This window comes from Pipistrellus hanaki (genome assembly GCF_964339955.1).
Source record: "Pipistrellus hanaki genome assembly, chromosome: 11".
Taxonomy (NCBI): Eukaryota; Metazoa; Chordata; class Mammalia; order Chiroptera; family Vespertilionidae; genus Pipistrellus; species Pipistrellus hanaki.
The window spans coordinates 43,308,015-43,321,859 of NC_140513.1; the positions used below are offsets into that span (position 1 = coordinate 43,308,015).

General features: G+C 40.4%; 1 protein-coding gene across 6 annotated transcripts in view; it reads right to left on the reverse strand.

Annotated features, from left to right (window-relative positions):
- Positions 1-13,845, reverse strand: part of GLIS3 (GLIS family zinc finger 3) — a 430,490-nt gene that overhangs the window by 14,137 nt on the left and 402,508 nt on the right. The gene's annotated exons all lie outside the window — the stretch shown is intronic.

Below are 13,845 nucleotides of genomic sequence, written 5' to 3' on the forward strand. Positions count from 1 at the left end.
GCAAGGCCATTTTCACCTAAAGATTCTGCTGCCAGCTCACAGACCACAAGGAGATGCATTCTGAACACCCTGGGTGCCCTCCTTCTCTTGTGTCCCTCACATGTACTACTGTGAGCCACATTCTCCCCGTGAGAGCTGTACACTCATTTACAGGGTGTGGGGAAGATAAGGGGAGAGAGTTTGCTACTGATGTCTGCGTGAAGAGATGGAAATAGGCAGAGCGTGTGCAGAAATGGAGCATAAGGAAATGGGAAAAGGCCACATGAGAAGAAAGGCATGTGTAAAATATTCTTGGTTAAGAGATGTGGTTGATTTTCATTTAAATATCCCAGCCCACAGAAAACCCTAATGCGTGGTGGCCTATGGCTTCCAAATTCTCAAAATGATAAGCTGCCAAAGTAAACTAATTGCAATGTGTCTCAGTAATTGTCATTTGTGGGTATATACAGTTATAGTAAAATGGTTCAGTGAATCCTGACAGCGATAATGCACATTTTAAGATTACATAAAATAGAGATTTTCAAAAGCAAGAGATGCATGTTTAACAAGGTACTCCTTACAGTATATGAAAGATTGAAAGGCTCTAAGGATGCCTTCAGATGATTTTCAATCATCTAATAGTTTTCTAAATAAAATCCCAATAGAAAAAAAAAACACACAGAAAAACGTTTATTTCATTTGAAATGGGGGAGAAGGGCTTTTCTAATGGGCATCTCTTTCCCATGGGCTGGTCCCTAGCTCTTTCTGCTGACCATGGGGCTCTTGGAGATAAAGTTTTAATAAAGTGATCATAAATTATACTCTAAAGAGGTATGGGTCAAGATGATTTCCCTTCCTACCACAGTGCCTTTCTCCCACAAGTAAGTTGTAAGTCAAGATGAAATTACTGGGCCTTACTGGAGTGACTTAGAAGTATTGGTCTTACTTTGATCCCATGCTGATCTTGTGGCCTAGACTTCTGTAACCAAACTCCCACATTATATCCACTGCACAGTGACTTCTTGCTTCTCTGAATCCAAGTATGTGGTTATTACAGTCTTCCAGCACTCTAATCTCTCAAAGAGTGGGCCCCCATAGTTTGATTACTTCCCCCACTGAACCTCTGCCTCATAGTTTAAGTCCCTGCTACATGCTGTTATGCCTCTAAAATCTACAGTTTACAATATTATACTGCAATAAAACTGGGTTTGAAGTAAAAGAGTACAGAACTCTATGTGGGTTTGAGGTACCAGAGTGGACATTGCACTGGTGTAACCTGAAGAATGTCACTGGGTCCCAGGATCCCTGTCACCTCCTTTCATCTGGCTTCCAGGAAACTTGCCAACTTTTTAAAATCTTGTTAGAATTGTAGTCATGGATCACTAATCCGTACAATCTAATTTATGACCTTCTGTTTCTGCTCCACCACTCCAGCTAGGTGGACTTCTTCCCACTGCCACCAGAAGGTCATGTTTTGGTTGTTGTGTCTGGACTACAGGGTCTTTCCTTTCTTGCTTACTCTTATTCCACTGCACACCAAACTCTTGATTTTTAAGTTTATATTATGCATCTCAAAATTTGGTAAGGTGCTACAGCAAATAAACAGATCAAATGATTCCCTGCCCACATACGGACCAAGAGGAATACTCTCTCACTGTTGAGTTCAAAGGCATGGCTTGGCAATAATCACCCCTTAAATATAAGCTCAGAACAGGCAGGTGCTTTTAAATGTGTTCCCTACTGGTATAGAGTTAGTATTCAATTGGAGCTGAACGTGGAGAATGAAAAAATGAATGACACCCACGGCTAGAGGCTTTGGTGACAATAGTGATGGTGAGAGAGCCACAATTGAGCTCAGAGATTCTGATCTATGAACCTTATACACAATAATCCATCAGAGTTTCAGAAAAGTAAAGCGACTTCCTTTCCTATCACTTTTTTTTTAATGGAAGAAAGATGATGAAAACACGATTGGGCCTGTCCAGTTAATCTGGAGAGTTTTGCTGCTCCAAGCCACTCTTTTCTGTTCAATGCCAGTAAGGCCGCTGAAACTTGAGGAAAAAGAATGGACAGGAGAATTAAACAACTCATCTCATCCATAGAACACCTTGTGTTCTTTCCATCCCAAGGTCAGGGAACTTAGTCAACTACTCTGACTCTCATCTCTAAATAGGGACAGAAATATATTTCCTTCTTTCTTCACAAAGTTATGATAAGGATTCAGGTATTTATCCAACAAATATTTTACAATGGAGTTGTGTTTTTTTTATATAGTTAACCAAAAACTGATGAAAATTTTGTCCTTAAGAGCAAATTATAACACATATCTTATAATATAAATGTAGGAATTATCAGTGATATTGATAAAAAAAAAAATCACTGCGTCAACATAGATCCACAATGCAAACAACCTTAGGTAACTGCTTGGCTAATTCAGATCCAATGAATCATTTTGTCATAATGATGAGGAAATTTAAAAACCTTGAAAAAAAGGTTTTTACTTTGGGATGTGATATGAGATTGGGTTTGGTAGTGAAATGAGGGAAGGGGGGGGGTTGGTTGTTACACTCAAATGATCTAGAAAAATGCCTGAATGTTTTTATTTCAATAGACTTGCATCTTATAAGGTCTGGGTCTCAAAGACCTTGCAGAATAATGAAATGGAAAGTTTAGTCAGAACAATCTGGTTTAGAGAAAGAAAACTCTTGTGATAAGAAAGACCACTCACAATTGTAGAGTAAACCAACTAGAAATTCTAAGAAACTGGGATTGTTTAGCAACATAGTCTAAGCCCAGATGATCTGAATGGGCACAGATCAAGCCAGGCCTAGTGTTTGGTTGTTGTTCTATTTTGTTAACACTGGCCTTGTTACCAGTAATCCAGATGTTCCTGATGTGTGAAGTATTTTTCCCTTTATTTTAGGAAACTCCACCCACCACTATTCACATTTTTTTTTCTTCTAAACCATCAATTGCTTATCACATATATGAGAAAAGTTCCAGCTAAAAATACAATAATTACAAGACACAGATTGCCGTTAATATGTTCATCCTTGAAGAATCCAATGGAATAGTCACTAAAATAAAATTTTAAGAAATATATTTAACTTGATTTTAAGAGCTGCATTCTCCAGAGGCTAAACTTTATAAGTTTCAGATATCACAGAGAACATTTGCTTCTGGCAGAAACATCGTTAATTCCCCCAAGAGAATGAAGAAGTACTAAGTCTGTAATAATGTTCATTAAACACTCTGTTTTTAAGTAAAACTGACGTAAAAGTCACAATAGTCAATAAAAGAGAAATTTTCTGGATATCTGCCTTCTCTCCAATAAGTTTCTGATTTCTACTTAAGAAAACATTCACAAGTCACACATGACACAACTTGACTGGCAGGGTGAAAGAACAGGTAAATTACTTCATCAATAATATAAATACCCAAGTAATAGTTCCTGTTACTTAGTCCCTTTTATGACTAAACTACCTTTAGTGCTCTTAATAAAAATATGGAAAGAAGTTCAATCATATTATTAACCAAAGGAAAAATAAAAATAACTTTGCTGTACAAATTTGCAGGAATTAAAATGATGACAATATCCAATGTGGGGAAATGGGAATTCCAATGCTCTGTTGGTGAGAGTCTGATATTGCCTTTGGGAAGGAATATATGCCAGTACCTATCCAACTTTAAAATGTGCATACCTATAACCCAGCTGGTGTGGCTTAGTGGGTGAGCATTGACCTATGACCCAGGAGTTCATGGTTTGATTCCTGGTCAGGGCACATGCAGTGTGGGATGTGCAGGAGGCAGCCAATCAATAATTCTCTCTCATCTTTGATGTGATATTTCTACCTCTCTCCTGCTCTCCCTTCCTCTCTGAAACCAATAAAAATATTTTTAAAATGTCTATACCTATTAATTGAACAGTATCTCTTTCAGAAATATTTCCTAGAAAAAGTAGGCAAAGCCCATATATATGTGTGAGAGTATTTGTATAAAAATACATACACACCCATCCTATATATTATAATACAAGCCTATAATAAAAGCCTAATACGCTAAGTGTCCAGCCATACCACTGTTCGACCAGTCGCTATGATGCTCACTGACCACCAGGGCCAGATACCCTCACTGGTAGAGTAGCTTGTTGCTGGGGTCTTGCCGATCAGGACTGGGTGAGACAGGGCAGACACATCCTAGAGCCCTCCCATGGTCTCTCCCTGGCAGGCAAACCTTCCAGGGTCTCTTCTTGATCAGCCCTGATCGGGAATAGGTGAAACAGGCCAGACACACCCTGGACGAATCTGTGCCCCCAGCTGGTTTTGGCCTGTTCCCTACAGGCCAGGCCAACGGACCCCACTGGTGCACAAATTCATGTATCAGGCCTCTAGTACATACGGACGGACATTTAACATAGCATTGTTAGTAAAATCAAAAAATAAAGTTATACATGTCTATCAATGTGGAAATGATTATGTTCCTGTAAGTACTATACAATTTTTTTTTAAAAAGAAATTTGACGAATCTGTGCCCCCAGCTGGTTTTGGCCTGTTCCCTACAGGCCAGGCCAACGGACCCCACTGGTGCACAAATTCATGTATCAGGCCTCTAGTACATACGGAAGGACATTTAACATAGCATTGTTAGTAAAATCAAAAAATAAAGTTATACATGTCTATCAATGTGGAAATGATTATGTTCCTGTAAGTACTATACAATTTTTTTTAAAAAGAAATTGATCTATATACATTGACCTATAAAGCAAAAGCATGTATCTTATTAAGCTAAAAAATGTAAGTCATAAAATACAGAATGTGAGGCTTTTTTATAACAGGGCATGTAGGTATATATAAATATACATACATGGTTTATGTAAGGACATACACACACACATTGCATTTCTGTAAGCATTTGAAGAGATCTGCAAAAGTACTCACTATCTTAATAGCCATTACCTTTGGGCAGTGAAATTGAGGTGAGCATAAGGCTGGGAGATAACTTAAACTCTTTATATTCAAGTACACTTAAGCACTTAAAAATAAACAGGAAAAAAATATTAATTTAAAAATTAAAAATAAAATTTAAACTGTACTTAAGGGTGGTGCTGAGAGCATGGTAACCCTGGCCAGCTCCCCGCAAGCATGTGTTTCAGTAAACTTAGCACATGAGAGGATGAACACACACACAAACCCTCTGGGGACTCCCACTGGGAGCCTCCACAGGGCACAGCTAGAGAGTGGGCACTGCCTCCCCTAAAAGGACAGCGGCAGCACACCCCCTGGCGAACAGCACAGATTCCGCTGCCAGATGGCCTGAGTACGGTTTCCAGCTCCATCATCTCAGGATGAAGAAATTTGGGGCATATTGCTTAATGTCTTAGTGATTCAGATTCCTCATCTGTAAAATGGGAGTAGATAATGCCTTCTTTATTGTGCTATTGTGAGGATTAATGAGAATTCCACGATAAGCATTCACCACACTTGCTGACATGGACAAAAAACGAACAAACAACAACACAAAGATTTTCAGCAATCTGTGTGCCAAGACACGAGATCAAGCAGTTGGTGGGAAATCGTGAATCATAGTACTTGTATTGCTAGCAACACTTAGTCTTGTAAGAAACTCCATCTTTAATGGTTCCACATTAACCTCAAAAATAATTTCCAAGTAACAAAAAACTTCCACAGGACTGTCTACAAGCACAATCATGGAGGAGGATGAGTGTGGGCTTTGGGGCCTGACAGTGCTCATAAAACCAGCTCTGATACTCACTAGGTATGCGACTTGGGTTTACTGATACTTTTATTATTTTTTTGCAAAGCTAAACAACCTAAGTGGGTGAATGCAGAACATACAGTATCTGGTACACAGTAGAAAAATAACAACACTAATAATAGCTGTAGTGCACTTAGCATCTACCGTGGGCCAAGCACTTTTTCTCATTCTCTTACCAACTCTGAAGGAGAAGCACTACTACCCCTATTAGATTCAGGAAACTCAGGACATTGCATGATTTGCTCATGGGATTCCAGGCACATGTGCCTGACCCCAAAGTCTTCTTTATTTTTGTACAGCTCACTGTTTGTCTTCCTGCATCACCTTGGGCAAGTCAAAGTTCCTCCTTCTGGAAACATCCTCTTCTGAGAAAATATGACCAATGTGAGAGTCCATCAGCAAGTGGCTTGGAAAGCTTTAAAAACTTCGAAGTGCTTTTGGGAGTGGGGGGATGTCTTAAAACATCTCTTGCGCAGAGCTGCCACTGCACAGAGCTTCACACCAGACATTCAATGCTAGGTGTGTTTCATGTATCCCCGTAAAATGCAAATACTCATCAGAAGGTGTCCTACAGAATCATTAGATCATCCCATTTCCTCTAAAGAGAGGTCTGTAAAGTAGTTTGTAAGAACTGGACTTGGAAATCGGAGGAAGTGCCCAGAAAAGAGAGGCCATGGAAATCTGGCTCTAGGCCACCGCTTTGTTGAGGGCTGACTCCACCAGTCCGACTAAGAAGCCATGAGGGAAAATGGCTCTCTTTGTCCTCGCTTTCTTACTATTCATTCAAGTGTATTCAATAAACATTTATTAAGCACTTACTATGTGCAAAGCATTAAGAGAGGATCCAGTCCCTGCTCTGAGGAAACTTATAATTTAGTTATGGTTGGTTGAGTCAGTCATCTTTAATATCCTTACTGATACATGGGTTTAATCTCTGTGTGTGTGTGCTTGTGTGTGCAAATGCTTAATTACATATGTAGGTTATTCACAGTCCTGTCATTCCAAAATCAATCACTGAATCAGCCTTTCTGGTTATCACCATCTTATATCTCTCTCCCAACACCCAGCTTGTTGAGATGCTGACTGGAACCAGAACACATACCTAAATTTAACTTTTGCTTTGATATATGTAGCACACTGTCAGAATTTTTCAAGACCTAGTTCTATAAAACTGCTCTTGGGGTAATTTTTTGGTAATTAAGTGTATAAGAGTAATTAAGAAAGTCTCTGGATTTAATCATCAATCCTTAGTACTATATAAGCATTAACACCACTGTGGCTGATACCAAAAATCATTCCTGACTGTGACTGCTGATAATAACATCGGAATAACATGAAGCACATTCATTAGCTCATTCCTCTCATGAAAATGTCACAACTTTCTCAGTGGAGAATATTACAGTGTGGATTTACAATCAATCTCATTTGTCTTCCTAGATTCGAGGGGAAGTTGTGACACATGCTTCAGTTGTAAGCAATGCCATTTCTAGGTTTTAGTGCTTTACCATTTCTCAACCTCACATATGCAGATGTGACTAAGTTTCCTGTGAAGGGAGAGTATGTTTATTGTCTCTACAATTTGCCTTTTTAAAAAAATAACCTTTCCACAGTTAACACTATAAACTCCCAGAAATGAGATCAGCTGTGGCTATGATCCACAGGACTCTTTCTGAAAAGTACCATTGCACAATCACTGTAAGCAAACAGCCCACAACCCAGGAAGAAGTTACACTTGTTCCTGCCACCTCCTTCCACTTGAGTATCAGTGCTCTGAGATTTATTCAGCCTGAAAGGTGGTTTGGCTGGTGAGTAGGACAAACCATTTACCTGTTTTGTTCTTAGAGGCCTGTTGGTGGCTGGAAACCTTTTGTTTCAAGATGCAGTCAATTTGAACTTGGCTGACAGGCTTACTGCTCCACACCAAAGTGGGAAAATGCCACCATTGTCTAGGAGTGAAATGGCCTGCTTCTTTGGGGCCTGCAGGCAGGGCATGCTTTAAATCATGAGACAGAGAGCTTATGAACCACAGGAGCCAGGACCAAGAGAGAAGGCTCCCACTTCCCACTGCTGCTGCCTTGATATCAAATGGCTCAGGCTGGGGAGGCAGCCTCATGGTGTTTTCCTAATGAAATCTAATGACTGGACCATGGATGATGGAAATCATTGTGTTGGCGGCAGCCTACAAGTCCAGAGGGGTGAAAACAAGAGTAGGCAGTGGAAAGTATAAAAACCTAAGAGAATGGGGTCTAAGGACATAAAATGGGACAGAACCCTCAGAAAGATATCTAAGCTTTACCACAGATTTCTAAGAGGCAATCAGTGTGAATGGATGCATGAGGTGGTTCCATTTTTCAGATTAAAAAACCATCCAAGAGAACATCTGGCAGACCCTACAGTGTGCCTATCCAGTAAATATTAGTAACAGACCCTCAATTTCATTGACCATGGCAATGCACTAAAACATCTGTCTTCCCAGATTCCCTTGCCTATGAGGGCCATGGGAGCAAGCTCAGAGTACACTTGCCCTTTACGCTCCCTCCTTGCTGCCTGAAACTGAGAGGTATGTAAAGTATCAGCATCCCTACTGTGAAAGGAAGATGGAAGCCATTGTTAAGGATGGCAGAGCAGAAAGCTGGGAGGAGGCTGGCACACTGCTGGCTTTGTGGGCCTGCTCCTCCACCCTGCACTGTTTACTGTTAGATATCTTCCATGCTGCTATATCAGGATAAATAAATCCTGAAAAGTCTTGTGCTCTGTACAAATGCATATCTTATATAATAAAAAGCTATTATGCAAATTGTCCCCTTGACCAGGAGGTGGGGCCAGCCAACCAACTTTCCATGGCCCCTCCCCTCTGGTCAGTCCCACCTCCTACTGGCCCCTCCCATCCTGATCAGGGGCAAGGCCAGCTAGCCAACTGTCCACAGCCCCTCCCCCTGGCCGGCTACAGCATCTCCCCCTGGATGGCCCATCCAATAGCCCGGATCTGGCCAGCTAGCCAGATCCCACCTGTGCACAAATTCATGCACTGGGCCTCTAGTTACAAATAACAGGCTCTTTTGGAAAACTAGGATTGGGTCAGCCCACTCAAAATCTTTAAAATCTTCTACTTATAGCAGTGACAAAATAATCAAGAGAGAATTTGGGCAGCCAATTCTGTGGGGCTAGAAGCTCCTCAGTGGTTATTAAAAATGCACAGAAATGCCAACTGAAAATGCTGGCTTGCAGTAACTGAGACAACAGGTAAGAGACCAGCACTTAGGAAGGATTGTGATCTGCCATTGGCTGAGGTCTGTGCAAGGCCAGGTGTGCAGCTCTCTGAGGAGAGAGCCCCTGGGGTCATGCCCTTCACATTTCATTTAAAGAGAGCTGACAGGGCTCCTGCCTGTGCAGCAGCTCGGCTGAGGGCTTTCATTTCCTTCTCTCACTATTCCAGCTTGTCTTGCCTAGGAAAGACTTCGAGCACAAACTTAATTCTACATTATTCTGGCATCATTTATTTCTCTATTTACCAGTTGTGTCAGAGTGCATGCAGTGTATACATGCAGTGTATACATGCAGTCCAATAAAATCTCAACAGTCAGGATGTAATGTTCCTACCTCTTCCATTCTATCCCCTACACAATACCATTGCTGACTTTCCTAAAATACCAGGCTAGCTTCTTCACTCAACAGCATTACTCTGAGTATGGCCCTAAAGCTGGCATTGATGATTCCCCAGCCTCCTCTCCCTCTGCCCCACAGCTTAACCTGTGCATTCCAACCAGACACAAATTTCCCTTCACTCTTCTTTCTAGGCACGCACAACGTTGTCATTTGTGTCCTTGCCTGTGCACTTTGTTACCCCTTGCTTGGAATGCCTCTCTCCACTTGGCCTACCCAATGAATTATTTATCTTTAAAACCCTATTCAAGAGTTACCTCTCTGAACCCTTCTCTGGTACCTTCCTCTGATACCTTCAGTTATTGCATGTATCCCAGTGCATTCATGTTTGCCTGGCACAAAGTGGGTGACCAACACACACTTGCTGAACTGAACTTGGCCTCTCCTTGATGAGTCCAGAAAATGCTGTTCTAGACATTCCCATGGCATTCTCACAGCCTGGCGTGAATAGAGCATTTACAAAGACATTATCCATTAGCCCCACAACAAAATGTACAAACATCGACTCTCAGGCAACTAATCCCAGCAAGATTCTGAAGCTTGCCCAGACAAGAGAACAGTCCTAAAGAGAAAGAAAAGGCTGAAGAACAAGCTTACATGATTAGAAAGAGTTGTTCTTGTGTTTACATCTAAAATAAAAGACTAAGATGTACCAAGAAGTTGTCTTGGAGATACTACCCAAACAGAGACCCATGGATGCTTTCAACGTGCAAACATTAAAAACAGTGACACCTTATCCACGTTGCTAATGAAAGCAATATGAATGAATAAAGTGGATGCACAAACCAACAAAACGGTGCCCTGGTCTTAGGTCACTCACTACGTGAGAAAACTTGAAAAAGTGGTGCTATTAATATTTTCGAATTATGCCTTTTATAAAACATGTCTCAATAAAAATATACATTGAACACACAACATCTAAGCTCTGTTTAAATTAGTCTGGCATGAAGAAAACTCAATGGACCTCACTCCCTTCTCTATCTGTAAGAGCAAAGGCCCTTGGAGTTCTCACCTTTCATGGATCTATGTAATGCAACAGCATCTACAAAAGGGATATTTCCCCTTGGAAAGATATTAATACATATGTATTTTGCTTCTTTTGACTTAGAAACACATAGATTAAGTACATGGCTAGAAAATGTAGACCTCTTTCTAAAGATGCCTGTGCTTTTGCTAAGGCAGCAATGCCTAGACATTTCATACTCTTCTATGTATCAGTCCCCATCTCTAAAAATACTAGCACAGTGATGACATTTTCCTCTGACCTCTACCTACTGCAGAGAGTAATGAGATGATGGGGGTGATGATGTTGATTAAAGCCATGCATTTCGTAAAAGAGACAATAAAAACTCACTATAGCTATCATGTTAACAACCCTGGCACTGTTTGGCGCTTTAAAAATCTAGTTATATTAGGGGCTGAAGTTCCTTGTTACTAAGATGCTGTAAAATGCAATCCAGCCCACTAGTCCAAGCAAAGCTGAAAGGCGTGGCCAACAAAGGCAACTCATTTAGAAGTCTCTCTTCTCTTATTCCTAGCACTGATTCACCCACTTGAAAACTATTTGATCAATTTGGTCTTTACCCTAAGGAGGAATAGATGAGAAATACCTGTGCCTAGGAAGTTAAAAAAAACAAAACAAAACAAAAAAAAACCAAACAGTTCCAGAAAAAATACTTTAAGGAGGAAGTACATGTGCATCTGGATCCTTATCCCTTAAGTTCCTAGCAGTGAACCAGGAGATAATGCATGGATACACCCTTTGCAAACTCAGCCATTTGCTGATTTTCTGAGAGGAAGTCCAGATTTCCCAATTTGCATAACTATATTCTGATCTTTTCTAGAAAGGCTTGTCATATGTGTTTCTTTTTAGGGCTGCTGTGAGCAGTTTCTCATTGACCATGGGAATTTTAACAATGAAAAAGTTAAAGTTAAAAAACATTCAAGTTGACAACTAAAAAAGAGAAATGTGGAGGAAGAGCCTTTTGCCAAGCTGCAGGGCAAAATAATAAGGCAGATCCATTCTCTGTGTCCCTTGTTTCATTATTCATCTGTATTATTCACTTATTCAGTAAATATTTACTAAGTTCTTACTTTGCAGCAAGTACTATGCTTGCCCTAGAGCTACAAAATTATCCCTACCCTCAAAGATCTAATAAAGAAAATAAGAGATTAAAAGGAAGAAGATCAAATTTCTTTTCTTGTTGAATTCTCATAACAACTGATAAGAGAAGGTAGATAAAGCTCTCCTCATCTAGTGAATGTAAACTGAGGCTCAATAATTTGTCCAGAGTCACACAGTCATCTGGTATTTGAATTCAAATAGTTTAATCCCCAAATCCCTTTTAAAATTTCTATAGAAAGCAAAAATGAAAAAAAAAAAAATACAAAGAGGAAAAAAATCACCTATTATCCTACCACTGTGATGAAAAGAACTGTTAATGTTTTGGAGAATTTTCTTCCAATTTTTCTTCTACACAAAGGTTAAATTTTGAATTTTTAAAATGTGCTTCAGAGTTGTAATCAAAGTGTGTTTTGCTGCACGTCACTGGAACCCTGACAGGATTGACTGTGAAAGGCTCCATAATTCTACAAAGCACAAGAAAGAAAAATCATTGCCTACTATATTGTGCCACTGACTGAGATCTGTTCAGATTTCAGTGATGTTAAAGTGAAGGTTAAAATTGTGTGTCTTAGAAAAATGACTTATTCTGTGTCCCACAAAGCCCACACTCATGCTGTCCACCTCCTGCCTGCAGGTGAGGGTGGCTTCACAGCATAGGGGACCTGGATCTCCCCTTTTAGATAAGCTCCTCATCTGAGCTGGGAGGCCCCTCCCAAAAGGAAGGAGAGTGCTCTGTATTTCTCACACACACATTGCTTTGCACCTAGTAAGCACTCAAGAAATATTTCTTGCCTGGACAGTGTGTCTCAGTGGTTGAGTATCAACCTATGAATCAGGAGGTCACAATTGGATTCCCAGTCAGGGCTCAATTCCCAGTGGGGTATGCAGGAGGCAGCCGATCAATGATTCTCTCTCATCATTCATGTTTCTATTTCTCTCTCCCTCTCCCTTCCTATCTAAAATCAATTAAAAAATGTATTTTTTTAATTTTCTTGTTGAATAAATACATAACTAAAGCTTTAGAAGAAATTTACTACAGGCCCAAAGAATGACGGGAGCCCAAGTTTTGTTGGTGAATAGTGGATTTGTGTGACTACGCTTGGAGAGAGGGGAGAAGAAATGGATGGAGTGCTGAGCCAGAGGCTTTGCAAGGTCATTTCCTCTGTCCAGCCTGCCACTGTCTCCACATTGACTCCTTTTCAGCTGTCCCTCCCCTTACATTGAAGTTCTTGCCCAACCCTAGCTCCTTAGAGCTGCTTTATTCCGCTATCTTGGGAAATCACTCACACTTGAGCACACTCAATCTTGATATCACTTTAAGTTTGCTTAGGGACACCACCCATTAATTTCAAGTAACAACTCATATAAAGCAAATTCAGGAATCAGCAAGAGGCAGATGAAGACGACCGCATTTTTCAGAAGTTAAAACACTCTGTCTAAATGGACAGTATCTCTCCTGCTTGTATAAGAATGCCCGAATGTCCTTGGGAAATAAAAGGATATGTATAGTGTGAGTTTCAATGATTTGACAATTCACATTTCTGTGGATGTCTTCTTAAAATATCTGTTTGAGTCAGCAAAATGGGTTTAAATAGAGAAAAGAAATTCAGCGAGACTTCGTTCTCCATGTATGTTCTGAGTTAACGATAAGACCTGCACATTTTGAAAACCATCGTGATTTCTCTTGTCTTCCTTCCCTCCTCTTCTTTCTTCATCCACCTATCAAGTATCAAGTATCTGTGTGTGTCTAGGACATGTGCTAAGTTCACTAAGAGAAATAACAATGGGCCAGAAAATTCTGACCTCGGAGGGAAGTCTCCACAGTAATAGTGAAGACATCTTTCACTCACAGAAAAGTAAATCACAAGGGAGAGAGAGCCTAAGCACTGTTTGAGATACAGGTGATATGAAAACAGGGTTTAGAACCAGGAGACAAAAAGTCCAGCTAGGAGATCAGGGAAGGCTTCAGAGAGGAGGTGTCATTTCACCTGCAGGGTGGAGAGGAGCTAGGCATATGGGAATAGGGGCAAAGTCTTGCACATGGGCAAAAGGACTCCATTTTACATGACTGTTTATTGTTTATAAAAAAAAGATGTCACTGTTAAGGCCTATCCATGAGGTGTTAAAGTGTAGGTCAATAAATGGACCATCACCTTAGGCTGACCACTCTGGGGTGTCATAAGTCATACCTTTTTAGGGCCAAAGCCAAGAAAAGCCTATAAGATTTCAAGCTGATTAAGTGTGAAATTTTAGAGGGCATTCCTAAAAGCCAAGGCCTGGTGTAGAACAGAACATTTAAAACC